Here is a 24,796-nt window from a genome sequence, read left to right on the forward strand (position 1 = left end):
GTGATTCAGAGAGTCTCTCCCTCCCTCCCTCCCTCCCGTTCCTTGACCCTGCCCCTAGGCAGCCTTGCAGCATTTCTCTCTACCTTGCTGTGACCCTTTCAAATCTTGCAGAGGAACCTCTCTGCTCCCTTTGGCTGGTAGTGTAGATAACAGGGAGGAAGGTAGGGAGCCTCTTCCTGTCCTGGAGGGCACAGTGAGCAGAGCTAGGGTATAAAGATGGACGTGGGCCCTGTGCAGCGAGCGGAGGCTGCTGCGGCACCGGACCTGAGGACGAGGACCGAGCTGAGCACGGTTGCGTTCTTGTTGCCTGGGCAAATGGGGAAGGTCGTGCCGGCTGGGAAGGGTCCGGTGGACACCTCGGCCTGTTCTCCACGCTTTTTCTGTGGGCGGAGCGGGTGGGTCGTCCTGCCAGCAGTCGGGTCGAGGACAGGCTCTGGCATGGCACTGCTGAAAGCATTTTGGCAAAATTGAGGCTCAGCAAGGCCTGCCCATACTGCTGCTTGGTTCCTTAGTATCGCAATCCTGTTTTGGTTTCTGAGTTCCTCCATTTCGTGTTCTTACTAACAGCTCGTTACCGCCGGGCCTCGGCCAAGGAGACTGCGGCCAGTCTGCGCTCAGAACCTCGCAGGCCGACGCGGGCACAGAAATGACGCAGCTACGGCTCCCTCGATGCTTACTCTTGAAATGCAAAAGGCAGGTCCCACTACAGTGGCCACCCAGGCAGCTAAGAGGCAGGAGACCAAGCTGCAGCCTGAGCTTGCCTGTCATACCCCAAAGGTCCCCCACGCAGTAGTGCAGCACCACGCAAGTTCTCTCCCGCGGGGTGGGAGGTGGTGGGTCTGACTGGCAGCAGGTCTGGAATTGGTGCAGATTCCCTCGCCTTTGCCTTCCAGCTCGCCCCATCCTGCAGACACCGGAAGCAAAGGTCTGGGGTGGGAGCCAGGTGCCAACAGCTGGGGGTTGGGTTTAAAGCCGTGTGCTGGGTAGTGTGGTGTGGGCCAGGTGCTCTTTCTTGGCTGAGTGGGTTAGGTGCCTCACCCGCAGAAGTTTTGGGGGCTATGGCATTAGCGCCAAGCCGGGGTCAAGACGGATGCTGGAAACAAGTGCTTGTCGCACACGGCCATGGAACAAGATGCGCAGCTCCGCATGACAAGGCGGCACCTGCGGCGGTGATGCCTGATGCCCGCTAGCGCTTCCTCACAGGTAGGACCTGCCTCGGGCCGGCGCAGACCGGCAGCCGCGGGACCGCGTACCTGCCTGAGGCTGGGGTGCGCCCGGAGTGGCAGCGGCCCCCGCCTGGCGGTGAGGACGGCGCTGGCGGACGGGGAGGGCAGAGTTTGCAGTCCCGGTCCCTCCTCCCGTCCCAGGGGCAGAGCCAGACCCAGCGCGCACTGCCCTGCGGCCGGGCCGGAGTGCGCGGGGCGGGCGGCAGGAGCGGGGGGCGGTTGAGGCCCGAGCGCTCTTCCTGGGGACCTGGGCGGGATCCGCCGGGCCGCCCTCGGGTCCCGGCGCGGCAGCGGGAAGCCGAGGTGCGGCTGGTGCCGCCGGGGCGGTGGCGGCCACGGGCCCCGGTTCGTGCGGCGGGGCCCGGCGGCCCGTGCGGAGCTGCCTCCCTGCGCGCCCGGGGCGCTCATCCCGTGAAAAGCCGAGCACTGGCGGGCGCGGCACGTGACCGGAAGGGGCGGGGCTCGGCGGGCCGCCCTCGGGGCGCTGGAGGCGGGAGCTGTGGGCTGCGCTGCGCCGGGGCCGGGGCAGGCGCCGCGCCCTGTGTGCGGGCTGGGCGTGCCCGGTCCCCAGTGCCGGGGCGGCGCTGCGCTGCCCCGTGTCCCCGCGCTCCTGCGTTTTGTTCGTCCCCGTTTTCGTGTTGTTAACCCGCCGCTTTCTCTGCGCTGCTCCCAGCCGGCGGGCGCGCTGCTCCGCGGGGTGCTGTCCCTCGGGCGCCTGGGGCCCTGCTTTAATGGGGCCGGGGGTGTTTTGGGAGCCGTTGGCTGAGACCTGTCCTCGGTCCGAGTCCTGGCCTGGGAGTGCTGTTAATTGCCCGCGCTAATTGCCTCGAGTCGGGGCGGGTCTTTCCGCCGCGGTGCCTGGTCTCCGAGGAGAAGGGGGCCGCGGGGCCTGGGTGCGAGGAGCGTCCCCTGTGCCGGCTGGGCCTTCCCCTGGGCTCCGGCCCCTGCGTGCTCTGGGCCGTGGCCCGAGGTGCCCCAGCCGCACCTGGCCTGCCCTGCCCTGCCCTGCCGGGGGGCGAGGGCGGAAGGCTTGACTCTGCGGGTGCCGGAAGCCAGCTGCGGCCGGCTGGTCTCGGGGCCCGGCAGAAATGCGTCTCGCGCGGGGTGGGGGTGAGCGCTCCCGTTGTGGGGCGGGGTCCTGAGCTCTGCTGTTTTTAATGCTAGTTTACTAGCTGCAGCCCCCAAAACGCTAGGAATTACATTTTTATTCCAAAAGTATTTATTGAAGTCCAGGATTTTTAGGTACCCTTTGAGTGCGTACTTTAACACAGTGTCAGCAATTATTTCCGGTGCAGGGCCACTCACCAAGTGGTGGCACGGGTTGCAGCCCTGCCCCTGGCTCGGTGCCCTGCCCCTTGGGCAGCAAGTCCTATCCCGTAATCCTGGCCTTTGCCACTAGAAGTCCCTCTCCTTTCCCCCTGGAAACACTCCTTTCAGGAAAGGGTTTTGTCATCTCAGAAGCAGAAAAATACCAAGTTAGGTTCTAAAAAGAGAACATCTACAACAATGACTAATTTTATTAAAAAAAAAAAAAAGCGGTAATTTGATTTCAAGAATCACTCTTGTGCTCCCCGGGCACTGGAAACACATCCAGCCTGAGCTTCTCTGAGCACAGCCAGGCTTCCAGAAACCGGTGCACCATTGGATCCAGCAGGTGCAGCCTGTGAGCTGGGGCTGCAGCCGTGCAGCTAGCACCTTGCCTGGGCAGCCTTGAGGGAAACGGCTGCTGTGGAGGGAAGCACCCGCCCCCTGCAACTCGGGGGCTGTGCAATGCCAAGCAGCTCGTGTTGGCAGGCTCTGCGGAGGGCTGTGGGGGGGGGAAGCAGTGAGGGGCTTGATCTCTCTTCTTCCCCCTCCCCCAGCCTGCGTGCATCTGTGGGCAGGCTCCAGAGCACTGTGGTTGTTTCATTAAGCATGGTGACGAGCTGCTGAGATTAGACCATCGGAGCGCTCTGGAGAGACGGAATAAGCCTCTGGAAGGGGGAAAACTTATAGAGGGGATGACTGGTTCCTATGGAGGGGGTGCGGGGTGGAATAGAGCTGCTTCTGTAACTCTTTGGGTGGGAGTTGTTCTGCCCTCGGTGCTGTGAGGACTGGAAGTGGAGTTGCTTGTAAGGTTTTTTTGGTTGTGGTGGGGTCGGTTGGCCTTTCTGCCAAAGTTTCTAGGGTCTGAGAAGCAAGTGTAATGAAGAGACCTAGATCTGATGACTCGTGGAGGGAGCAAGAGGCTGGGTGTGTGCTTCTGGATTCCCTGTGGTGAGGCCTCTGCCCCTGGGCCCTTAGCTGCCTTGGAGCGGGACACGGTCACAGCCCGGGGGAGGTGCAAACTTCCTTGGATCCGTGTGGGGTTGTCTTTGATTTGTCAGTTTGTTGCAAGGCACAGGGATGGCTTCTGGGAGCTTGGAGACACTGGGTGGTGGGGCCTGGATGTGTGTGTATGCTGTTTGGGAGGGATTTCCCCTGCCTTTCAGTCTGCTCTTGATTGACCCTGTGGGCTCCGTGGCTTGTTTTGTCTTTCAGGATCCTGGCTGTTGTGGAGAGACTTTGGGTTGGAGATGGATGCAAAGAAGTGGAGGCGTGCCATGGTGATGGAGGATAGAGCAGGAGGAGTAGTGTGATGGAAGGTGGACTTACCTCAAGCGGGGGTGGTGTTTTGAGTGGGGGTGTCTGGGTGGGCTGGGAAGTCCCTGCTCTGGGTTGGTGTCCTGAGCTGCATGCTCCCAGGGCAGGGCTACTCAAGCGGAGGGCCATGGCACCCAGGAGTGCCTCTGAGATGAGTGGTGTACGGCTGGGCTGGCTTGGCCCAGAGTTGCTCTGAGTCTGTGCAAAGATCTCCAGGTTGCGGTGGGACAGAGGATTGGGTCTCTGCCTGGCTGTACCTGTTGCCACATGCCTCCTTTCAGTGCTGGGAATTGCATTTATGTCTCATCTCTCTGGGTGTGTCACTGGTGTCTGTCTTTGTACTTCTGTTCTTAAAAATCACTGCAGCACTTGTTACTTTGTTCTTCCCAGGACTGAAAGGAGGGTTGTGTTTGCATGTAAATTGATCCCCTCACTTGGGAGGGGTGTAGCTGCAGCCCCCTGCGGTTTGTTAGTGGGGCCAGTCCAAGCTGCTGTTGTACCCCGGTTGGGAGGGAGGGGATGCTGTCCCGTTGGTGCTGTGAGACCTGCGCATAGCGCTGCAAGTGTTAATTGCTGTTGTTCATTTTTGGCGGTGTGGACATGTTTGGCAAGATGACCAAAGTCTGGTCCTGAGTGGAGAAGAGCTGAGGAAGAGGTGAAGAGCCCTGGAGCTGGTATGGCGTGGAAGGAGTTGGAGACGGCCTGAAGCCATGCTCACGTGATCACCTGGAGCGAGGTATTTGCTTCTTGTGGGTTGCAGCTCTGGATGGAGAGATCCTGCAGTTGGTAAGGGGTTGCTTGGAGCAGTGTGGGGTAACTGCTAGACTCAGACATTCGTGCTTTGTCCTTTGATGTTTTTCATGCTGAGGCTTTTCTTTTGCGTCCTCAGCAGGTGCCTGCATCGTATCTGGGAAAGGGATAGCAAGCATGAGGACTGATGGCGCACAAGGACTGAAGGCGCAGCGTGATGCCAGGTGTGGTGAGTGCTGGCTCTCGGGGCTGAGGCTTTCCCCTGCTGTCTGCCTACCCTGTGCGTGCCCATAGCAGTGTGTTGAGGTGCTCCCTTGGCTGGATGTGTGGGGTGGCAATTCTCCCGGTGGTTCCCTTTGACTGTGTTTTGTTCTTCTACTTGGGGTGAATACCTGTGCTTGCTGTGCTTGCTGTGGGAAAGCCCTAGGAGGACTCTGCCTGCACCCTTGCAGCTATGGGGGGGGGGGGGGGGGTTAAAAAAAAAGAAAAAAGAAAAGAAAGGGTGCCCATGGGGTCTTGGCAGGGTGGGGCCACTGTCCCCAGCCCGGTGAGGCCTCTGAGTTGCTGATAGTGGCAATTTCCTTTTCTTTGTCTCTGTATGTGTGTGGAGGAGCCATCTTCTGAAGGCTTGAGGGCTGTGGAGCAGACTCTGTGAAGATGAAGTGAAGAGTCCCAGAGATGGTGCAGGAGGAAATGGGCAGCCCTGTTGTGACTTCCTGATTTGCGTGGTGTGAGGCCTCTTCCCCTGTGGCATCACCTGGCTGGAGTCTGGGGTGGGTCTGAGCTGTCTTGCAACAGTGTGATGCGTTTGTCTTCCTGCCTGACCACTTCTTCCACACTTGTTCTTTCATGTTTCTAGGAGGTTTTGTGTGTAGCTTTGCAGGCGGTGCGTCTCCGCTCCCACTTCTTGCTGTGAGGATGCCTGGATAAGCAGCAGCATGATTGTGGCTGGGGTGAGTAGTGCCTGTTGGAGGTGAGGGCTCTCCTGCGGTGGCTGTCCCCTGTGTAGGTTAGCTGAGTCCTTGATTGCTTGTAAATATGCACCTCAGGCTGGCCACAGGCATGCCTTTGTGAGCAGAGTTAGTGGATAGGGGGGCTGGATGTATGCTGGGGGTTTGGAGAGGGGAACATCCCTTATCTCCGAGTCGGTGCCCTTGCATTCCCTCGGTGGGCTGATGAGGTTTTTGTTTTTTTTCCAGTGGCCTCAATGTTGTGGGGGAGAGGAACAGAAGCGAGGCTTCTGCGGTGGTGGTAGAAGATGGAGGAACTGGATCCCGAAAGGTGGGCTGGGTTAAAGTGGGAGGCTGGGTTGCGTTTTCCCTGGTCGTGTTTGGGTGGGGAAGGAAACGCCTTGTGCGTAATGGGGTCTGGAGCTCCGTGCTGTCTGGGAAGTGATGCTGAAGCAGGGACTTGTGGCCCTTAGGGATGCTGCAGAGCAGGGGGTGTAAGCCTGAATTGGGTTTAGTTTGGTGGTGAGACCTGACTCCTTGTAAAGGCTGGAAATTGTCCTTGAGTATATTAGGGGTTTCAGTGTTTGCCCCTGGCTTCTGGGTGCAGGTGACAGCATTGGATGTGCTGGGACAGAGGAGCAGGTGCGTGCGTGTCCGCCTCTGCCTGGCTGTTGCTGCTGCCACTGGTCTTCCTTCAGTTCTGGGAATTGCACTCTGTCCTATGTCTCTGGGTGTGTCACTGGTGTTTCTTTCTACTTTGATATCTAAAATCACAGCAGCACTTCTTCTTTCTTTCTTTGCTCTTCCCAGAGCTGGAAGGATAGGTGTGTTTGCAACTGAATTGATCCCCTCATTTGGGTGGGCTTTGACTGCACCCTGTGTGCCTCGCGTGCGAGTGGGGGTGTTATGCTTTCGGTGTCCTAGGCTGCTGGGGGTGGGGGGCGTTGTCTCTGCTGTCAGTACTATGAGATGTGAATACTGTTGCGTGTAGTAATTGCTTGTTGTTTTGGGTGTGATGTTAATATGTCAAGCGTGAGTGGAGAAGAGCTGAGGCGAAGAGACCTAGAGCCAGCGCTAGGTAGAAGCGGGTGGAGGAAGCAGGTGGTTGTGCAGCCATGCTCGCTTCTGGGTCACCTGGAGGGAGGCCTCTGCCTGTTCGGTGGACCTGTGTGCATGAGCAGAGCCTGCAGTGAGTAAGATGTTACTTGGAGCGGTGTGGCGTGGTCTTCCCACGGGGCGGTTGCTTGTGCTTGGCCATTTTGTTTTGCAGTGACGTTTCTTGTGTGCCCTCAGGAGGTCCCTGCCTCCCCTGTGTGGAGAGGATGGCAAGGAGGGAGGAGAGTGCGCCGGAGGAAGAGGAGCGCGATGCCAGGTCCCATGAGTGCTGTCTCTTGGGGTGAGGCCCTTCTCACAGATGGATGGGTGCACCCTGGGCAGGCACGTCTTGGAGAGCTGTGAGCTGGGGCCTGGGTGTGTGTGGTGTGAATTGTACCTGTGGGTTTCTTCTTCTGTTCATTTGTCCCCTTTGGGGTGACTGCGTGTTCTGTCCCTTGCAGGGTCCTGACCTGTGCAGAGGGAAATGACTGCCGGTTGAAGGAGTGAAGCTGAGCAGCGCCCACGGAGGGTGAAGCAGGAGGAACTCGATGCCGCACGGCGTGTCGGTGCCGGATTGGCAGTTCTGGCAATTGGTACGAAACGGCGTGGGGCGGTCTAGGGTTTTTGGAGTCTGGCAGTTAGTTTTTGTTTTGCTCTTTGTTGCTAGTTGTGCTGAGGTTTTTCCTTGGCTGCCTCAGCAGGTGCCTGTCTCCCGTATGGGGAGAGGATGGCAAGCAAGGATGCTTGAGGGCTGGAGGAGAAGAGTGATGCCAGGTGTGGCAAGTGCTGGCAGTCAGGGGTGAGGCCTTTCCCCTTGTGCCTGTGTACCCTGTGTGTGCCCTTAGTGGTGGGGAGAGGTGCTCCCTTGGCTGGACGTGTAGGGTGGGAATGCCTCCGCAAAGATCAGGACCCTGGACTGGAGTTCAGCCCAAGGAGCAGAACTAAACACAGGAGAAGGAAGCCACTGAGGAGAAGGGAGAGGGCGAGGGACTGGAGCAGAGCAGTGGTAAGGGAGCAAGACGAGCAGGATGCTGAAAGGTGCTGTGGAATGGTGGGGGTGTCTGTGTGTGGTGGGAAGGCCCTGGTGTGGGACGTTGTCATGAGTTCAATTAGTGCAAGCAGTTACGGTAAGCCGGGGTGTCGCGGAACCTGAGGTTTCCCTTGTTCCTTGCGGTGGCTTGCTGTGGCCAGGGGTCCCTCATCTGGCTCTGCGTGAGGCTTGAGCATCCCCGCCTGCCCCTGCCACTAGCTTTTTTGGCTCCCTGGGCTGGGTTTGGTCCAACATCTGGGTGCCGGTGTCTGGCTTTCCCAGGTTTTGTTGGGGCAGGAGTTGGGCGTGCGTCTCTGTCTAGCTGTTTGTCTTCCCACAGGCTCTCCTACCAGTGCCAGGAATGGCTTGTCCTGTGTCCGTGTGCTTTCTTGTTTGTCTTGTTGCTTTGAGAGTCGCTGCAGCATTTCTCTCCTCTTGCCAGAACTGGCAGGAGACCTGCGTTTGCACATTAAAATTGCTTCCTTTGCTTGCTGAGGGAAACTCCTGAGCGGGCTCTGGCTGGATAGTCACAGCTATGGGGGGTGGTGGTAAAATAAATTTGCTTGGGAGTGTTGGCAGGGAGGGTGCACTGTCCCCAGCGCTGTGAGGCCTCTGAGTTGTTGATAGTGGCCATTGCCTCTTTGTGAATGTGCGTGTGGAGGAGCCATCTTGCCAGGGCTTCAGGCTTGTGAAGCGGACACTTGGCAGAATAGGTGAAGAGACCCACAGGTGGCAGCGGAGGAAATGGGCAGCCCTTTCACGCCTTCCCATTTTGTCTCGTGTGAGGCCTCTGCCTCTGTGGCGTCATACGTCTGGAGCCCGCGGCGGGTTGGAGCTTCCTCGGACCACCGCGACGTATTTGTCTTCTTGTCGGACCGCTTCTTCGCACTCGCTCTTTCGTGTTTCCAGGTGGTTTTGTGCATGTACCTTTTGCAGGTGGCGTACCCCCTCCCCTTTCCAGCTGTGAGGTTGAGTGGAGAATGAGCCGCACGGTCGTGGCTGTGGCGAGTAGTGCCTGTAGGAGATGAGGGGTCTCCTGTGGTGGTTGCGCCGTATGTGTGGCGGTGCTGTGATTGGTGACTCCTTGATTGCTGTGAATATGTGGCTCCGGGTGACCACAGGCAAGCCTTTGAGAGCTCAGTTGGTGGATAGTGGGGCTGAATGTGTGTGGTGGGGGTTTGGAGAGGAGCTTTCTTCCTCCGAGTTTGTGCCCTTGTGTCCCCTCTTAGAGCTGATGAGGTTTTTGTTGTTTTTTCAGCTGCGTTGATCTCGGGGGAGGAGGATACAAGGGCATGTTGTGGTGTGATGATGGAAGGTGGAGGAACAGGATGGTGAAAGGTGGGCTGGGTTAGAGTTGCAGGGATGGGATTTGTCCTGGTGATTTTCAGGTGGGGGAGGTAATACCTAGTGTGGGACAGTGTCTGGAGCTCCATGCTTCCTGGGCAGTGATGGTGACGGAGGGGAATGTGGGCACCAAGTGTGCTCTAGAGCTGGGTGGTATAACCCTGGATTAGATTTTACCCTGGTTGTGAGTTGTTGTGTTTGTGTGAAGTCTCAGAATTGCCCTTGGCTATATAGGGTTTATCCCTGGCATCTGGGTGCAGATGTTGCCCTTGGATGTGCGGGGGTAGAGGAGCGCATGTGTGCGTCTATGCCTCTGCCTGCCTGTTGCCGCTGCCACTGGCCTCCCTTCCGTTCTGGGAACTGCGCTTTGTTCTGTCTCTCTGGGTTTGTCACTGGTGTTCCTTCCTTGTTTGTTTGTGGCTTTTCTTCGTTTTGGTTTTTTGTTTTAACCACTCTAGCACTTCCTTTGTTCTTCCTTTGCTCTTCCTAGACCTGGAAAGAAGGCCATGTTGGCACCTAAATTGGTTCCCCCTTTGGGGAGTGGCTTGACTGCACCCTGCCTACTTTGTTTTGGGAGTGGTTTGGAGGGGAAGGTGTCTCCCCTCAGTACTATGAGATATGAATACTGTCCCATGTAGTAATTGCTTGTTGTTTTGGGGTAATGCCAATGTTTGGACCGCGAGCAAAAGAGAGCTTGAGATAGAGGAGAAGCGACGTAGAGCCGCGACCATTTAGGAAGTGGAGGAAGCGGGCGGCTGCGCACACGTGGTGACTTGCGGGTGGACTTGGGGGCAGAGCCTGTAGCGAGTAAGATGTTACTTTGAGCGGCGTGGGATTGTGTTCCAGTAGGGCAGTTGCTTGTGCTTTGCACTTGCGTGTGGCTTCAGGAGGTGCCTGTGTACCCCTGTGTGGAGAGGAAGGCAAGCAGGGATGAGACTGGGCTGGAGAAGGAGCAGCGTTATGCCAGGTTGGGCGAGTGCTGCGTCTGGGGGTGAGCCTTTTGTCCTGGCTGGATGGGTGCACCCTGGCCAGGCATGCCTTGGGGAGCTTTGAGCTCAGGGCTGGGTGCGTGGGGTGGGAATTGTACCTGTTGGTCCCTCTGTCTGTTCACTTGTGCCCCTAGGGGTGACTGCCTGTTCTGTCCCTTTGTAGGATCTTGTCTAGTGTGGAGGGAAGTGAATGCTGGTTCAGGGAGTGGAGCTGAGCAGTTGGGGAGGAACAGGGTGTTGTGAGGTGTGTTGGCATTAGATGGGTAGATCCAGTAGTAGGTAAGGAGCTTGCTTGGAGTAGTCTGGGGTTGTGAAGTCTGGCAGGTATTTCTGCTTTGCCCTTTATGGGTCTTTGTGGTGAGGTTTTTCCTTTGTGCCCACAGCAGGCGCGTGCCTCTGGGATGGGGAGAGTTAGGGTTAGGATGCACGATGGCTGGTGTGGCAGTGTGATGCCGGCTGTGGTGGCTGCTGGCTCTCAGGGCTGAGGCCTTCCCCCTGCTGTCTGCCTACCCTGTGCAGTGTGTTGAGGTGTTCCCTTGGCTGCATGTGTGGGGTGTGAATTCCCCCGGTGGTTCCCTTCACCCGTGTTTTGTTCTTCCACTTGGGGTGAATACCTGTTCTCTCTATTCTCTAGGTTCCTGGTGTACATGGAGGGAATGGTGAGGGGAAAGGGTAAGGGCCCCTGAGGATCAGGATGCTAAAAGATGTTTTGCGTTTGGGATAGCGGGGCTGTCTGGGTGTGGTGGGAAGGTTCAGGCAGAGTGTTGTCGGGTTTGAGGTTTGCCTCATCTCTAGTAGTGGCTTGCTCTGGCCAGGAGTCCCTCATCTGGCTGTACATGAGGCTTGAGTTATCCCTGCCTGCCTCTGGCACTAAGTGTTGTGGGTCCCTGAGCTGGGTTTGGTCCAACATTTGGGTGCTGGTGTCTGACCCTCTCTAGATTTTGCGGGGGCAGAAGTTTGGTGTGCGTCTCTGCCTAGCTGGTTGTCTTGCCACAGGCTGTCCCAGCAGTGCCAGGCATGGCTTGTCCTGTGTCCGTGTGCCTTTCTGTTTGTCGTGTTGTCTTCCAAGTCAGTGCAGTCTTTCTCTGCTCTTCCCAGAACTGGCAGGAGACCTGTGTTTGGACGTCTCAAGTGCTTCCCTTGCTTGCTATGGGAAAGCCCTGAGAGGGCTCTGCCTGCACCCTCGCAGCTACGGGATCAGGTGGTTTAAAAAAACAAAAAAATAACAGAAGTTGCCCATGGAGTCCTGGCAGGAGGGGCTGCTACCTCCAGTGCCATGGGGCCTCTGAGTTGTTAACAGTGGCAAGCGTGTCTCTTTTGTCTGTCTGTGGAGGAGTCCTCTTGCCAAGGCTTCAGGACTGTGAAGCAGAGACTGGAAGAAGAGGTGAAGAGCCCCAGAGATGGCGGAGGAGAAAACGCACAGCTGTCTCCTGACTTCCCAATTTGTGTGGCGTCAGGCCCCTGGCCCTGCGGCATCACGCGGTTGGAACCTGCGGTGCGTCTGAGCTTCCTCGGAGCGGTGCGATGTCTTCGTTTCCCTGTCTGACCGTTTCTTTCACAGTTGTTCTATCATGTTTGCAGGATGTACTGTGTGTATGGTGGTTGCTGTGGTGCATTGCTTTTTGATGCGCTGTGACTATCTGGCTCTGGGCGGCCACAGGCAAGCCTTTAAGAGCTCAGCTAGCGAGTAGTGGGTCTGGATGTGTCTGCCGGGTGTTTGCAGAGGAGCTTTCCCTGTCTCTAGCTTTGTGCCGTTTCTTCTGCTCTCTGGGCTGGCTAGGTTTCTGTTCTTTTTCCAGCATAGTCCATCTTGATGGGGTGAAGGATACAGGGAGTACTGTGCCACAGTGTTGGAAGATGAAGGAACAGAATACTTAAAAGTGGGCTTGGTTAGGGAGGGGTGGTGGGGTGGTGGTGAGTGGTTTCTTCCCTGTGGTTTTTTGGGTGAGGGAGCAAACGCCCAGTGTCTGATAGTGTCTGGCGCTTCTTGTTTCCAGCAGGGTTCTGGCCTCCTGGGGTGCCCCAGAGCTGGATGGTGTAAGCCTGGGTTGGGTTTAGCCGGTGTGTGTGTCTTGGCTCTCTTTGTACAGGCTGACAATAACCTTTGAGTATATAGGTGGTTTCAGTGTTTGCCCCTGGCATCTGGATGCAGATCTTGTCCCTGGGTGTGGTGGGGCAGAGGAGCGGGTGCCTGTCTCTCTGCCTCTGCCTGCCTGTTACTGCTGCTGCTGCTGGCCTCCCTTCCGTTCTGGGAAGGGCACTTTGTTCTGTCTGTCTGGGTTTGTCACTGGTGTTTCTGTCTACTTGGATTTTGAACATCACTGCAGCACTTGTTGTTCTTGCTTTCCTATTCCCAGAGCTGGAAGGAGGGCTGTGTTGGCAATTAAATTGGTCCCCTCCTTTGGGAGGGGTCTGAATGCACCCTATGTTGCTTGTTTGGGGCAGTTGCTTGTGCTTTGTCCTTTTGTTTGGTAGTGAACTTTCCCCATGTGCTGTCAGGAGGTTCCTGCATCCTGTGAGAGGAGACGAAGCGAAGCAGGGACAAGTGAGGGCTGCAGAAGGAGCGGCATAATGCCAGGCACGGTGAGGGCTGTCCCGAGGCTAAAGCCTTTTCTGCGGCTGAATGGGAGGCGTTGTAGCCGGGCGCCCCTCGGAGACCTTTGAGCCGGGGAGCGGGTGTGTGGTGTGGGAGTTGTACTGTGGGTTCCTTCTCCTTGGTTGTGGTCCTGGAGTGACTACCTGTTCTCTTCCTTCTAGGGTCCTGGCCCGTGTGCAGGGAAATGTATGCTGGTTCAGGGGGTGGAGTGGACTAGTGCCCATGGAGGATGAAGCAGTAGGAGTTGGCTGTTGCATGGTGTGTTGGCATTGAATGGGCACATCCTGCAGTTGGTAAATGATTGCTTGAAGCAGTGTGGGGTTGCCCAGGTCTGGCAGGTTTTTGTGCTTTGCCCTTTGTTGTTTTCTGTGCTCGTTGCACCGAGGTTTTCCTTTGCGTCCTCGGCAGGCGCTTGCCTCCCGTGGGGAAGGGATGGCAAGCGAGGCTGCGCAAGGGGTGACGGAGCACTGCGATGCCACGTGTGGCGCGTGCCGGTTCTCTGGGCTGAGGCCTTCGCCCTGGTGTCTGCGTGCCCTCTGTGTGCCCTTTGCAGTGTGATGAGGTGCTCTGTTGGCTTGCTGTGTGTTGTGGAACTTGCTCAGTGGTTTGCTCATCCTGTGTTTAGTTCTGCTTGTTGGGCTGATCACTTGTTGTCTGTTCTCTGTACGGTCCTGGTATGTGTGGAGGAAAAGGAAGAGGGCTAAGGAGCGGAGCAGAACAGTGGTAATGGAGGAAGAGAAGCAGGATGCTGGGAGGTGGGGTGGGTTGGGGCGGGCGGTGTCTGGGTGTGGTGGGAAGGCCCTGGTCTGGCATGGTGTCTATGTTAGGTGATTCCAGTCAGAGATGCTGGAGCAGGATGTTGCGGCATTTGAGCTTCCTCTCATCTCTTGCGGTGGCCTGCTGTGTCCAGGGGCCCCTCGTGCGGCTCTTCATGAGGCTTGAGAATGCGTGCCTGTCCCTGCCAGCAGGTTTTTTGGCTCCTTGAGCTGTGTTTGCTACAACACTTGGGTGCCGGTGTCTGGCCCTCTCCAGGTTTTGGCGGGGCAGAAGTTTGGTGCGTCTTTGCCTACCTGGCTGTCTTGGCACAGGCTCTCCCACCGGTGCTGGGACTGGCTTGTCCTCTGTCCATGTGCCTTTGTTTGTCTTGTTGTCTTGAAAGTTGTTGCAGCCTTTCTCTGTTGTTCCCAGATCTGGCAGGAGACCTGTGTTTGCACACCTAAATTGCTTCCCTTGCTATCGAAGGGAAAGTCCTGAGGGGTCTGGCTGTCCTGTGACAGCTGTTGGCCGGGGGTTGGGGCGTAGGGGATAAGTCGCGTGCGGCGTCTCGGCAGGGAGCAGCCGTTGTCCCCGGTGCCGCGAAGCCTCGGAGTTGTTGATAGTGCCAATTGCCTTTTCCTTACGTGTGTGGAGGAGCCATCTTGTGAAGGTTGCAGGCCTATGAAGCAGCCACTGGGAAGATTTCATAGACATTAGGGCTGGAAGGGACCTCGGAAGATCATCGAGTCCAGCCCCCCGCCCAAAGGGCAGGAAGTCAGCTGGGGTCATAGGATCCCAGCAAGATGACCATCCAGTTTGCTCTTAAAGGTGTTCAGTGTAGGCACTTGAACCGCCTCCGGCGGCAGGCTGTTCCAGACCTTGGGGGCTCGGACAGTAGAGAAATTCTTCCTTATGTCCAGCCCAAAATGGTCTTGTAGTAGTTTATGACCATTCGACCTAGTCGTCATCCCTTGGGGCGCGCTCTGGTGAACAAACGTTCCCCCAGATACTGGTGGTCACCCCCGATAAACTTATAGGTGGCCACCAGATCACCCCTGAGCCTGCGCTTTTCCAGGCTAAAGAGCCCCAGGGCTCTCAGCCTGTCGTCGTAGGGTCCGCTTCCCTGAGCTCTGATCATGCGCGTGGCTCTTCTCTGGACTCTCTCAAGCTTCTCCACATCCTTTTTGAATTGTGGAGCCCAAAACTGGACGCAGTGCTCCAGCTGCGGCCTCACTAAGGCCGAGTACAGGGGGAGAATGACGTCCCGGGATTTGCTTGAGAAGCATCTGTGGATGCAAGCCAGCGTTTTGGTTGCTTTAATAGCCGCAGCATCGCACTGCAGGCTCATGTTCATCTTGTGGTCAATGATGACCCCCAAGTCTCTTTCTTCCATAGTGCTAGCCAACGTAGCACTGTTGAGCCTATAAGGATGCTGCAGGTTTTTCTTCTCAAGGTGGAGAACCTTGCATTTATCAGCGTTGAACACCATCAGATTATCGTCCGCCCACTTGCTGAGCCTGTCCAGGTCAGCCTGGATCGCCCGCCTGTCTTCTGGCGTGGATGCTTTGCCCCAAAGTTTGGTGTCGTCGGCGAACTTGGCCGGCCCGCTTCTGACTCCAGTGTCCGCATCGTTAATGAAGATGTTGAACAGTATGGATCCAAGGACAGAGCCTTGGGGGACCCCGCTGGTCACAGGACACCACGATGAGTGACTTCCATCAATTACTACCCTCTGGGTCCGACCACGGAGCCAATTTTGCAGCCAGTGGATCCTGGAGGACCCAAGGTGACAATTGGCCAGAGGCGATCGTGGGAAACCAGATCAAAGGCTTTTTTGAAGTCAAGATATGACATCAATCTCTTCTCCCTTGTCCAGGTGATAGGTCACCCGGTCGTAGAAGGAAATGAGATTGGTCAAGCGAGACCTACCCGCAACAAACCCGTGCTGGCTATCCCTTAAGACGTTGGCGTCGGCCAGTCCGTTAAGGATGGCCTCTTTAATTAACTTTTCTAAGATCTTCCCCGGGATAGAAGTCAGGCTGATGGGCCTATAGTTAGCCGGATCCACTTTCCTCCCTTTCTTGAAGATAGGCACCACATTGGCCTTCTTCCAGTCTTCGGGCACGACACCAGAGCGCCAAGAGTTGTCAAAGATCCGCGATAGAGGCTGGGCTATGATGCTCGCCAGCTCCTCGAGTACCCTGGGGTGAAGATTGTCAGGGCCGGCTGAGTCGAAGGTATCCAGCTTTTCAAGATGTTCCTTCATGAAGTCAGCATCAATGGAGGGCAGGGGATCACGCTCACCCGGTGAAGAGACCCACAGTGGGCAGCCCTGTTATGATTTCCCGATTTGGCACGGTGCGAGGCCTCTACCTCTCCTGTGTCACCTGGCTGGAGTGTGTGGTGGGTCTGAGCTCCCTTGGAGCAGCGCGATGTATTTGTCTTCCTGCTTTGTCACTTTTTCCACGCTTGTTCTTTCAGGTTTCCAGGAGGTTTTGTGCGTGTACCTGTGCAGGTGGTGTGTCCCCACTCTGTCTTCTGGCTGTGAGGATGCCTGGATAAGGAGCAGCGTGGTTGTGGCTGTGGTGAGCAGTGCCTGTTGGAGATGAGGGCTGTCCTGTGGTGGCTGTGCCCTGTGTAAGCTAGGTGGGTTTTTGATTGCCTGTGAATATCCAGTTCAGGCTGGCCAGAAGCAAGCGTTTGAGAGCTCAGGTAGTGGGTTGTGGTGCTGGAGGTTTGGAGAGGAGCTTACCTTGGCTCTGACTAGGTTGCCTTGTGTCCCCTGTTTGGGGTGATGAGGGTTTTGTTTGATTTCTAGTGGCTTTGATCTTGTGGGGGAGAAGGATGTGAGGGCATGTTGTGCTGTAGTGATGGAAGATGGGGGAACAGGGTGCTGAAAATTGGTTTGGTTTAGAGTAGCGGGGTGGAGTGGCTGGTTTGCTCTGGTGATGTTTGGCTCGGGGGTGGGGGGGTGCCAGTCTCTGCCTGTGTGTTGCTGCTGCCCCTGGCCTCCCTTCAGTTCTGGGAGCTGTACTCTGTGTTGTCTCTCTGGGTGTGTCACTGGTGTTTCTTTCTGCTTTGATGTTGAAAATCACAGCAGCACTTTTTGTTCTTCCTTTGCTCTTCCCAGAGCTGGAAGGATGGGAGTGTTTGCATGTAAATTGGTCCCCTCCTTTGGGAGGGGTTTGCTTGTACGCTCTGTGCCTTGTGTGGGGGTGGCGGCTGTGTGCTGCTTTTGGAGACCGGGGCGGGTGCATCTCTCCTTAGTACTGAGATGTGAATACTGTTTCGTGTAGTACTTGCTTGTTGTTTGGGGGGTGATGCAAATATCTGGACCCTGAGCGGGGAAGAGATCAGGTAGAGGTGAAGTGACCTAGTGCCACCACCATGCAGAAGGAGGTGGAAGAAGTTGGTGGCTGTGTCCCTGTCGTCATTTCTGGTTCTCCTTGAGCGAGGCCTTTGCCTGTCAGGTGGAGCTGTGTGCGTGGACAGAGCCTGCAGCAGGTAAGACGTTACTCGTAGCGGCGTGGGATTGTCTTCCGGTCAGGCAGTCGTTTGCGGTCTGCCCTTCTGTTTGGTAGTGAAGTTTCCTGTGTGCCCTCAGGCGGTGCCTGTGTCCCCTGTGTGGGGAGGATGGTGAGCAGGATGAGGGAGGGGTGGAGAAGGAACAGCGTGATGCCCGGTGTGGCTGTTGGGGCTGAGCCCTTTCCTAGGGCTGGATGGGGCGCACCCTGGCCAGGCCTGCCTTGGAGAGCTTTGAGGTGAGGGCTGGGTGTGTGGAGTGGGAGTTCTCCCAATGGGTCCTGTCTTGTGTTTGGTTGTGTCTCCTGGGGTTACGGTCTGTTCTGTGCCTTGTAGGGTTGTGGCTTGTGTGGATGCAAGCGAATGCTGGTTCAGGGAGTGGAGCCAAGCTATGCCCGTGGAGGTTGAAGCAGGCAGAGGTGTGTTGGCAGTTTGTGTGGGAGGCCTTTGCTTGTGAGTTGTGTGTGAGGCCCCTGTGTGGGATGGTGTCTGAAGCTTCGTGCTTGCCGGTCAGTTTGTCTAGTATGCGTGGCAGGCACCTTGGGGGTCTGAGCTGTGATTTTGGTGCTGGTGGGTCCAGCCGGGGTGTTGTGTCTTGCTGTGCTTGAGGAAAGCCTCTGTCTTTGTGTAGGGAGTTTTTGGACTTGTGGCGGATTAACTTTTGACACGTGGGTGTCGATTTTTGCCCCTACATAGATTTTGCTAAGGTAGAGGATTGGGTCCGTCTCTGCCTGGATGTTGCTATTGCCACAGGCTCCCCTTCGGTGCTGGGAACAATGTTTGCTGCTTGCGTGTCTGCATGTGTGTGTCTGTCCTGTTACGTTTTTTACTGAAATCACCGGGGTGTTTTGTTTAGTCCTTCCCAGAAGCGAAGGCGGGAGGGCTGCGTTGGCAGGTGCAAACAGAATCCCCTGCTAGGAAGGGGGAATCCCAGAGAAGGGTCTGTCTGCGCCCCGTCTGCGCTGCGGGGCAAAGCAGGCTGGTGTCGGAGCCCTGGGCGGGAGGGCCGCGGGTGCTAGTAGTGAGGTGCGTGCGTTGCGCCGATGGCAGTAACGGCTTCTCTGTTGCGGGCGGAGGGTTTGTTTGGTGTTTGTCCTGAGGTTTCTGAGGACGATGATGTGCACCAGACTGTGGGAAGAGGGTGAAGCGTCCCAGAGGTGCTGGAGGAGGTGCGGTCAGTCCCTGGTTGCCTGGTTTGAGGCCTCTGGCTTTGTGGTGTCTCTTGGCTGGATCCCTATGCATCTGTGGTCCCTGTGGTAGGTGGGCGAGTGCTTACTTGGAGCAGCGTGGGACTTCTCTCCAATCTGCCAGTTGCCTTCATGTTTTTGTTCTTGTGTTTTGGTGAAGATTTTCTGTATCTTGCAGGTTTCTGTTTTTCTCCAGCCCAGTCCTGGGTGTTGGGCATTGACTAGGTAGGGTAGACGACTGGAGATCGATCTGGATGTTTCTGACTGGTGAGTACTGGGTGTCAGAGAAAACGTCCTTCTTGTGGTGGTGTCTTCAGCATATGCTGTGGCTGCTGTGCTGTGGTCCCAGCAGAGGCAAGCCTTGGAGAGCTCAGAGGTGTGGACCAGGGGATGGGATTGCATTGTGTAGCTTTGTGCCTTTGCTTCCGTTGTTGGACTCCCTGGCTGTTGAATGTATTTCTGTTTGCAGGGTCCTGGTCCTTGGAGAGAAGTTTGAGCAGAGAAGGGTGGAAGATGGAGGCAGAGAGGATGGTGCAAGGTGTGTTTGTTCTGGAAGGGGGGTGGGGTGGGGTGACAAGTCCCTGGTGTACTGAGCTTCACGCTCCTGGGCCAGGGATGCTCCGGCAGGAGGTTGTGGCACCGTGGGTGGCCCCTCTCTGTACCGGTGCAAGGCTGTGCTGGTGTACCTGGGAGTCCCGCAATTGCCTCGGTGTAAAGAATGGGAATCGTTCCCCTCCATTGTGGGCGATTTCTGGTCCTTTGAGCAGGGTTTGCTTCTGGCATGGGTGCAGATCTTGACTCTGTCTAGGCTCTAGCAGGGCAGAGGATTGGGTGTTTGCCTTGCTGATGCCATTACCACAGCTTCCTGCTTCAGTTCTGGGAATTGTCTGGGGGTATCACGGATGGCTTGGAGTCAACATCACCGCACTATTTCTGTCTCTGTCTCTTTTGTCCTTTTCTTTGCTCTTCCCAGAAGTGAAGGGGGAGGCCTGTGTGCGCACATGTAAATGGCCTCCCTTAGTTGGGAGGGGAGAGCTGTGAGACAGGTCTTGCTGCATCCTGTCAGCTTTGTGGGAGCTAAGTAGGGTGGTTTTGGGTGGAAGGGGCCCCTGCCGCCAGTGCTGTGAGGCCTGTGAGTTGTGCTGTTTTGTGGTAATTGCTGCTTTATCTGCAGCAGGGGGTCTTTTTACCAAGACTTTTGGGGCAGGGAGGAGAAGTGGAGATTGGGCAGAAGAAGAGAAGACATCTTGAAGTCATGAACCATGGAGCTGCCTGTCATTGGTGCATGGAACATGTGATGGGCGAGAGCTTGCTTTGGGGGAAGCTGTTGCTGCCTGGTTTTGCCTTGGCACATTTTGGTGAGGTTTTACTTGTGCATGTTCACAGGTGCTTGTGCTGTAGCTCTGTCGTGAGGAGCAGGGCAGGGGCAGTGACATGCTGAGGGCTGGAGAAGGAGCACCACAAAGATGGCTGTGGTGAGCAGTAGATGTTGATGATGAGGATGTGTTCTCTGTGGTGGCCGTGTCCTGCAAACGGTCTGGTTGTTGTGAAGTAGACGTTTCCTCGGGTTGGATGTTGAACACCCTGCCCAGGCAGGCCGGAGGGAAGCCTTTGTGAGGTCTGAGTCTGTGGGTGAGGTGGGTTGGCTGCATCTGCCTGGGGCTTGGGGGAGGACCTTCTGCCTACGTTTTGCTTTGCACCTATTTGTCGTCCGTGTTTTGGGCTGACAAGGCACGTGTGGTTTTTCCCCTGTCCCAGAGGCCTTGGTCAGGCGTGAAGTATGTGAGCCAGGAGAGTCGTACAGCACACACGCAGGATGGAGGTAGAAAAGGGATGGGGGAGTGGTTTGTGGGGAGGGGGTTGGGTGGTGGCTGTATGTTGTTTGGGGGTGGTGTGGGTGGGGTAGGACGGCCCTGGTTTGCGATAGCCTCCTGAGCTTTTTGCTTCCAGGGCAACAAGTCGAGTGGGGGGCTTCTTTGGCCAGGGCTGCTGTGAAATCTGGTGTAGGGCTGGGCCGGCCGGTCCGAGTCTGTCGGACTCCACGTATAGGAGAAACGACGGATGTCTAAGGAGCTTGTGGGGCGTTTGATCCGGGCTCATCCCTGGCACTTGGGGTGCAGGCCTGGCCCCTCTCTGGGGTGTGTTGAGGGTGAGCTCTGGGTTTGCGTTCGTGCCCCTGACTTGCTGTTGCTACAGGCCTCCCTTCAGTCTTGGGAACAGCGCTATGTCCTGTGTGCCTGGGGGTGTCACTGGTGTCTCTCTCTTTCTACCTCTTTGCAAAATGTCTGCAGCACTTGTTCTTTTTCTGCTCTTGTCAGGACTGGAGGGAAGGCTGTGGTGGGTTTTTTCCTGCCACCTAAAATGGTTTCCACCTCGGGGAGGGGTCTGACTTCACCCTGTGTGCCCTGTTTAGCCTGAGTGGGGGTATCGCCTTTGAATTCTCGGGGGTTGCTTTTGCTCTCAGGGCTGTGAGTCCCGTGTGCCGCGTGACTTTTCCTAATTTATTTTTGTTTTGGTGACATGTACGGGAGTCATCTGGCTGAGGCTCGAGGCTCCTAAGTGGGCATCGGGAAGAAGAGGTGGAGATATAGCGCCTGTGACCTGAGGAAGCTGGTGAAAGAAACGGATGTCGGCGCATTCGCTTTGCGGTTGCCCGGTGTGAGACTTCTGCCCGTGTGGTGGCCCTGGGCTGGAAGCCTTGCTGCGTGAAGCCTGCGATAGGTGAGATCTGAATCGGAGCGGTGTGAGACATTTGGTCCGTGGAAGTTGGGAGGTGGATTTGAGCGGGCTTGGGGGGAGCATCTCTTGGCCTCCCTCGGTGGTGCTGGTGACGGTCCTGTAGAGGGAAGGGTTGTGGGCTCCTGCCGTTGGTCACAGGGTGTATTTAGGGTTGTCAGACTGTGCTTGCCTGTGGCACTTGGGTGTTGGTCTTGCACTTCTAGGTTGTTTTGGGCCAGACGATTGGGTTTGTGTTGGCGTGCCTGTTGCTGTTGCGAGAGGGCCTTCGCAGTGCTGGGAATGGTTTGTCTGGTTTCTGCCTGTCTCATCTTTGTTCACTGTGCCTGAATTCACTGCTGCCTGTCTTTGCTCTTTGCCGGACTGAAAGGAGGGGACTTTTCTGTAGTGCTGAAGTTCTGCCCTCTTAATTGGGGGGGAAGTTCAGAGGGGTCTTAATGCTTCGTGTCTCCTTGGTGGGCATGTGGGGTGCTGTGTGCGCCCTACGTAGGGGGTGGGGGGGTGCTGTAGTCTCAGTGCTCTGCAAGTGTTAATAGATGTATTATTGTTTTGGGGATGGGAGGGTGCAGCTGTGTGTTGCTTTGCTGGCTCCTGTGGTGTGGGATGAGGTGTTGGGTTCACGGTGAAGAGCCCCAGACCTGGTGCCATGGCCATGTTGGAGGAATCGGGAGGTTACTTGGAGTCGCCTTGCATGGAGTCCTGTGGCTGTGCCAGTCACAGCTGGGAGACTTGTGGTGTGAGCCGTGTGGGGCATTGTTCCTGTTTTGCGGGGAGCTTTTTCCATGGGCATTTTTGTTGGTGTGGGGGGGCGGGGTTTTCTTCTGTTTTGATGTGTCTAGCTTTGCATTTGTATTTGAGGGGTTTTCTTTTTTTTCCCCTCTGTGTCTGTAGATGTTGGATTGCTGCTCCCTGTGTGGTGAGAAGGATTGGCTGCAATGACTGGAGGCCTGGAAAAGGAGCCGTGTGGCCAGGTACGGCGTGCATTTGACTCTCGGGGCTGGAGCCTCTCGGTAGCGGCTGCGTGGCGGAGCCTGCAGTTGCCTTGTCGAGGCGGCTTCCTGGCTGCAAGTGGAACAAATTGCCAGAAACCAGTGGCTGGTGGTGTTGGGATGCGCGGTGTGTGTAGTGCTTGCCTTGCTTCCCTTGTGCTGAAAGTGTGTTCTGTGTTCTTGCCAGGGTCCTGGCCTGCATGGAGGGAAGTAGGTGAGAGGACTGCATCGTGGAAGAGCCGTGGGACAGTGTTGGATGACAGACACGGACCGGCCGGATGTTGCCCACTACGTTGGAATGTCCCTTCTGTATTGGGATTCTGCGTGGGGGTGTGGGGTGGGTTTGGGCGTGTCCTCAGCTTTATGATCCTGGAGCCAGGGGTTTGCAAGTAGTATGTTTGGGTCAGTTTGTCTGTGCTGTGGGTGGACCTAGGGTGACCAGAGGTGAAATCCATTCCTGTGACCCTGTAGTTGGACGAGCACCCAGACACTTGCAGGAACCGCTGGGCAAGCAGGCCCAGAGCTTTCAACTGTTGAGCACGGCAATGCTGGAGCCAGCTAGCATGGAAGCAGAAGGGCCGGCCGGGCGCGGGGCCCGGGCTGCCTCTGTGGCTTCTGTGCTAGTGAGGTTGAGAATTGCAGTGCTGGGGGGTTGGAGGTTTTGGACCTGCTTGTGCAGGGTTCTTGTTGGTGTTGGGGTGCTGGTTCTGCTGGGTCAGAGCAATGGGTTTTATTCTGCCTGGCTGCCATGTTTACCGTGTCCTACAGGGCTGGGAGCCTGTCGTAGCAGCGTGTGTTTGGCTGGGGCGGGGTGGTTGTCTGGTTTGGTCCCTGAGCAGTGTGGTGAGCATGTTTGTTATTACCCTGAAATAAAATAGTTTTCTGATAGCCTACTGTTAGGCTAACAATAATTTAGATTATTAAGAAGTATTAGCTTTGCAGTTGAATACAAGGCATGACCTGTGGCCTAGCAATGCCGCTGACCACAAGGCAGAATGATAGCTAAGCCTTTGCTTATGTTAAGTAATCATTTTAACTGTGTTGACTATTTTCTGAGTAAAATGCAGCAAGTGAATCTGTCTGTGTGCTGTAAACCAGATACAGCAAGGAACAAGGTAAGAGGAAGAAGCCATTGTTCTAAGTACAGTGATCGTGTCCTTAAGAAGTATCTAGTACTGTGCAAGTTTTTGCTAACATATCATCATGTTACTGTTACTTATGTTAGAAAATATTGTTGGAAAATCAATGTGACCTTTGTATGACCTTTGGTCAATGCAGGCTGATGCAACCTTGCAGTAAGATTGCCATGATCTGTCAATATAGGCGGGCAGACAAGGTGATTGGGCCCAACCGTGCGGGGTGAGCAAAGCCAAGCCATCTTGGTGATTTCCTCTGAGTTTTGCGCATGCGTTATGAAGGAGCTTATGTAACCAGAGTTTATAAATCTATGTGTTGAGTTGCAGTCGGGGGTCTCTCTGCCCTTACGAGGACGGGGGACCTTTGGTCCAATAAACTGAAAAGACCACGCCCTCGTCTCCTGCTTATTGGAGTCTCAGGTGGGAAACGAGCCCTGTTCGGGTTAAGAGAGTCTGCAGGTGTTCCCTTACCAGATTGGGAGCCTGGTCAGACATTTTCTCTCACAATTTGGCGAGCCAGCCAGGAGCACCCAGCTCGTCGCGCTGCCGCTGCCGCCTAAACCCAACCTCCGGCCGGCCGTAACAGAGGTGAGTTCACCATGGGAGTCTTGGGTTGAGGCTGCAGACACGGCGGGACGATAAAGTGACTCCTTCAATTTTACTGGCACGGTGTGGTCTTTTATATGTTGTGTATGTCTTGTCTAATGTGTTATAGGCCAGTCTGTTCTCCGGTTCCTCAAACCTGGGCACACAGGCAATTTTAGTTAATTGCCCGTTCGACTCTTTTGAGCCGATAAATCTGTGTGGCGCATTTTATGTCTCCATTCGCGCTCTGAGGAACCGTCTCTGTTTCTGACCTTTTAACTGGATAAGTCCTCCAACCTGTTTGAGGCATCCTAGAAGCCTGCCTTTCCAGGTTGGTTAGGTCTAGGGCAGCCAAGAAAGCAGGGTTTTTGGGGAGCTTAATAGTATATCAGGTCATCTGGGAAAGGGATGTCCGCCAAGAATGACGATGGGACAGAAACAGTCAATTCTGGCTAGTAGTCCTCTTGGAGAATTGTTAAGCAACTGGAATAAGTTATCTGGACATGGCCAATTGAGTAAGAAGCGCGCTATAGCCTTATGTACTAGTGTCTGGCCCGGCTACACTTATAAAAACCCTGAACTTCAGTGGCCAGTGTTGGGATCCCTCAGTGTAGATAAATGAAGGTACCTCAGGGGGTTCCTAGAGGAACCCCATCCCCGACTAATGGATTATTGGTATCTCTGGTGTGATTTGATGGATTTAATTCTGCAGAGGAAAAAAAAAACTGATTACTTCTGGCCGCTCAACAACGTCTGTGGTGTCTTCTCCCCCTTATTCTCCCGCTATGCCACCATTGGTGACTAGGGGACCAGCCATAATAAACCAGGCCGCTTAGGCCGTGGCCCTTCCGGCACCTTTTACCCCTCCATCAGGCTCCTCTCCTCCCGTAACAGGAGTGTCAGGGTCTGTACCTGCCTCCTCGGAGCCTACTTTCAGTCCCATAGCAGGACATACTAGGTAGCGTTTGAATCAGGTCATACACCTGCTCTTGTACACATGTAATGACATCTGCACACCCCCATCACACATGCAGTCACGCCTGCTCAGAGTCCCTTACAGACATGCGCCTGCACAGAACCCCAAAACACACTGCGACACACACATGTGCCCCAACAGGTGTGCGTGACACACTCGCACACAAATGTGCATCCTCGCACACATGCATGTGCAGTCTCACACACGTACCCAGAGCCCAGGTGCTTGTGACACGTGCATGCTCACACACACATGGAACTCAGGTGTCTGACACACATGCATATGTGCTCTCGCGGACACAGTCTAG

The 24,796-nt window shown here is 55.8% G+C and overlaps 1 long non-coding RNA gene across 29 annotated transcripts in view; it reads left to right on the top strand.

Moving 5' to 3' along the window:
- Positions 1 to 24,796, top strand: part of LOC132244828 (uncharacterized) — a 47,137-nt gene that overhangs the window by 15,084 nt on the left and 7,257 nt on the right. For 5 of the 29 annotated variants that reach the window (XR_009456657.1, XR_009456652.1, XR_009456656.1 and 2 more), the window contains 16 exons: positions 3,747 to 4,584; positions 4,738 to 4,827; positions 5,209 to 5,371; positions 5,458 to 5,551; positions 5,798 to 5,879; positions 6,580 to 6,737; positions 6,842 to 6,944; positions 7,105 to 7,236; positions 18,246 to 18,334; positions 18,537 to 18,605; positions 19,242 to 19,348; positions 19,454 to 19,542; positions 19,826 to 19,889; positions 20,599 to 20,788; positions 21,695 to 21,774; positions 21,980 to 22,907. This is a non-coding gene — a long non-coding RNA (uncharacterized LOC132244828). The other 24 variants (XR_009456647.1, XR_009456662.1, XR_009456658.1 and 21 more) reach the window with 24 other exon arrangements.

Source organism: Alligator mississippiensis, chromosome 14 (assembly GCF_030867095.1).
Source record: "Alligator mississippiensis isolate rAllMis1 chromosome 14, rAllMis1, whole genome shotgun sequence".
In the NCBI taxonomy this organism is placed as follows: Eukaryota; Metazoa; Chordata; order Crocodylia; family Alligatoridae; genus Alligator; species Alligator mississippiensis.